Genomic DNA, 4,559 nt, shown 5'->3' with positions numbered 1-4,559 from the left:
GGCCCCACAAGGGTGCGTACTCAGCTCCCTCCTGTACTCCCTGTTCACCCATGACTGCATGGCCAAGCACGCCTCCAACTCAATCATCAAGTTTTCAGATGACACAACAGTAGTAGGCTTGATTACCAACAACGATAAGACAGCCTACAGGGAGGAGGTGAGGGCTCTGGGAGTGTGGTGTCAGGAAAATAACCTCCCACTCAATGTCAACAAAACAAAGGAGATGATTGTGGACTTCAGGAAACAGCAGAGGGAGCACCTCCCTATCCACATCAACAGGACAGCAGTAGAGACGGTGGAAAGTTTTAAGTTCATCACTGACAAACTGAAACGGTCCACCTACACAGACAGTGTGGTGAAGAAGGTGCAACAGCGCCTCAGGAGGCTGAAGAAATGTGGCTTGTCACCTAAAACCCTCACAACTTTTACAGATGCACAATTGAGAGCATCCTGTCGGGCTGTATCACTGCCTCGTACGACAACTGCACTGCCTACATACACAGACTTGAAATCATTGGCCACTTTAATAAATGGGACACTAGTCACTTTAATAATGTCACTTTAATAATGTTTACATTTCTTGCATTACTCATATGTATATACTGTATTCTATACTATTGTACTGTTTCTTAGTCCATGACGCTCTGACATCCATATATTTATTCTTAATTCCATTCCTTACTTAGATTTGTATGTATTGGGTATATATGTTGTGAAATTGTTAGATATTACTTGTTTGATATTGCTGCACTGTCGGAACTAGAAGCACAAACATTTCACTACACCCGCAATAACATCTGCCAAACACGTGTAAGTGACCAATACAATTTGATTTGAAATTCTTTGGTTATGCAAACACAGTTTCATCAGCTGTCCGGGTAGCTGGTCTCAGACGATCCCATAGGTGAAGAAGCAGTATGTGGAGGTCCTAGGCTGGTGTAGCAGTGTGATGTTGTTCCCTTAGATTATGCACCAAGTTGCACACAAGGACCAATTCAAATAGGCCAGGTCAAGAGGGGATGTTAATAATTTGATAATAATAATTCAGCGTGTTTTTTAAAATGTAATTACAGCTGCATAGCTAATGTTATTATTTGTTGTTCAAACACTTTTTCATATCAATATTGTACATACATGTGATTGTAAAAGTTTAGTATATTTTGGTTTGGCCCATCGCAGGTCATCTGTATTTTCGTACCCCCTTATTGGTCTCTTTGCTGGACCTTCGGCTAGCAAGGTATGTGGTCATTGGCTCCAAAATTGTTCAATATAAAACCGTGGTAATGTTACACAATGTACTGTTATGCAACCATAAGTTTGTTACAATGTGGACAAGATAAAGATTTATGTTAACAAGTTTCACCAAGCTCGCTAACTAGGGTATCTATTGTAACTTGTGAGTGCTTGGGACAGTGTTTGAGTGAGTGTCCATGTGCTTTCGCAGGTGCCTGAGAGCTATGACTGCGCCAAGGGCTGACATTGTGTGTTGTCTCTTCGTGTGCAGTTATGTATTTTATTTTGTCCGAATTATGTTCTGTATCATTTTACTTATTGTATGGTGTGCTGTTGTGCATTGAATGTGTGCACGCAGCACCTGTTATTTCCTTTTGACGCGCTCTTTTGCCTGACCTTCGGCTAGCAAGATGCCTGAGAGTTATGACTGCGCCAAGGGCTAACATTGTGTGTTGTCTCTTCGTGTGCAGGGCAAATAAAAATAATTCAACTAGCAGACCTCCAGTTGTGTCAGCGTCCTAATTAAAAGTACACAACACAGAACGAACCACGCTACACTGGCGTGGTTACCCATGGTCTGCTGTTGTGAGGCCTGCTGGGGGTACTGCCAAATTCTCTAAGATGATATTGGAGGCGGCTTATGGTATAGAACTGAACATTAAATGATCTGGCAACAGCTCTGGTGGATATTCCTGCAGTCAGCATGCCAATTGCACCCACCCTCAAACCTTGAGACATCTGTGGCATTGTGTTGTGTGACAGAACTGCACATTTTAGTGTCCCCAGCACAAGGGGCACCTGTGTAATGATCATGCTGTTTAATCAACTTCTTGATATGCCACACCTGTCAGGCGGATTAATTATCTTGGCAAAGGAGAAATTCTCACTAACAGGGATGTAAACAAATCTGTGCACATGTTAGAGAAATAAGCTTTGTGTGCGTATGGAAGAATTCAAGGATATTTTATTTCAGCTCATGAAACATGGGACCAAGACCTTACATGTTTTTGTTCAGTATAGTATGTACCTTCATTGCCTTGTATCATATTCGTATTAAGGAATTAGCTCAAAGTATTTTAAAGGAGCAAACAGGAATAAAAAGTTGAGAAGAATTGGACAAGCTGGCTTCTGTTTACAGTTCTAAATCAAATCAAAATAAATGTATTTAAATAGCCCTTCATACATCAGCTGATATATCAAAGTGCTGTATAGAAACCCACCCTAAAACCCCAAACAGCAAGCAATGCAGGTGTAGAAGAAGTTCTACAGTGGACATTGAAGATAAGCATCGTATTGCGGTTCAGAACAATAGCCGTGTCCCACCCTTCATTAACTCTCCAGTCACATATTAAATCTCAAACAGTAATCGTCTTCTATTGTTTGGCTTTGAGGTTTTCTGTTTAATTCTGCCTGGTCAACCAACAGTAATTATATCCAGCCAGTCTATCAGTGTTGTGGTGTTTTGAATATTTTTTTTATCCTTAGATTTGAGAATTTAATCCAGATGCCTCTTAGTTTGTGCAGATTGCATTTTAGTGGTAACTGGACCATGAGTGATCATGGCAGCAACTGGGAGAGGTGGAGCCCCTATCAGAGCACACAAAATGGACCCCCTAAAATGTCCCTGCTCCTCCTAATACCAATCTATGAACAAATAGCGTGTTTCCCAACCCCCCTAATTACTGGGGTTGGGCCTGGGCCTTGGAGGCTGCTGGTATGTAGATAGCACCACTGGGAGCACTGAAAGGCTGTATCACTACATCCAGGCTGTATCACTACATCCAGGCTGTATCACTACATCCAGGCTGTATCACTACATCCAGGCTGTATCACTACATCCAGGCTGTATCACTACATCCAGGCTGTATCACTACATCCAGGCTGTATCACTACATCCAGGCTGTATCACTACATCCAGGCTGTATCACTACATCCAGGCTGTATCACATTCGGCCGTGATTGGGAGCCCCATAGGGCGGTGCACAATTGGCCCAGCGTCGTCCGGGTTTGGCCGATGTAGCCCGTCATTGTAAATAAGAATTTGTTCTTAACTGGCTTGCCTAGTTAAATAAAAGTACTAATAAATACAAAATAAATATGCAATTCTTCTGAAAATGGGTGTGGCTCCACAATGTTTTCCAATTTGACAAAATGGTGTAAAATATAGAGTCGAAGTCCAACGAGAGCGTATACAAATTATGACAAATGTTAAGAAAGTGTTGAGCAATGTAATAAAGTAATGGCTGACAATTTGTTAGCTACGCTATCCTTACGAACCGCATAGCATTACAGCAGTATGTACCGGTATTAGTTGGTTACTAATACATCAAACTTGCCAGGCAGTATATTAACTATCTGCTATCTAACTACCCAATGTTTATTGACCTGATTATTCACATAATTCTTAAGGTCAAAATCCTACCCAAAATTCTCATCTCCCTAAATACATAATTAAGTACTACATCCCCTGAAGATTCCCCCACGAGTTCACGCTCTTCAACCCCATTACCCCTCAAATTTACTAACAATCGCTCCCTTTCTCTAACATATTTTTGGCACTGAAATAGAACATGTTCCACTGTATCCAAAGATCACACCTCCCAGCCAGCCGGATGTTTCCCCACCACTTTCAAAATACCATTTAGCCTTGTGTTTCAAACTGTGTTCGAATACTCATTAACATACTGCATACTACATAACGACTATATACTATACGTTCATTTTAGTATACTGTAAACGATCCACTCTCACAATCATTCCAGTTGAGAGTTATGGAGCTTTGCTTGTATACCGGAAGTTGATGCTGGTGCTATGCAGCGTTTTGCTAGCATAACAAATTACTAGCTAGACTTTTTACGATTTCGGGTGTGTTCGTAAATTCAATCTGGAGTGCCAGAGTGCGCTCTGGGTGTTCGTAAATCCAGAGCGTTGTCAGTCAGATTGTTGATTCATAGGTTCATAAATTCAGAGCGTTTCGCTCTCGGAGCATTCAGAGCGTACACTGGACGCTCTGGCAAGCGTTCAACTGTAGTCAAGCACTCAAGCTAACTGGCTAACGTTGGCTAGTTACTTACAAACACAAATGAGAGAACACCCCCACTTGACTATTTTACTCGACCTAGTAGAGCTGGTTAGGCTGTTTTCATGTTATCCATAACATTGGTGACTAACTGTGCTGCTGGCAAAGTGCTCTAAAATCGGAGTAGATAGACAGAATTAACAATATCAATTGAAACGCACAATAACTACACCACTAAACTAAGAATGACCTTCACTGTCTCTTGGCCACACTCCAGTCCAGTTGGCGGAGGTAATGCACCTTAGTT

Source organism: Oncorhynchus mykiss, chromosome 6 (genome assembly GCF_013265735.2).
Source record: "Oncorhynchus mykiss isolate Arlee chromosome 6, USDA_OmykA_1.1, whole genome shotgun sequence".
Lineage (NCBI taxonomy): Eukaryota > Metazoa > Chordata > Actinopteri > Salmoniformes > Salmonidae > Oncorhynchus > Oncorhynchus mykiss.
Note: the sequence above shows the minus strand (reverse complement) of the source record.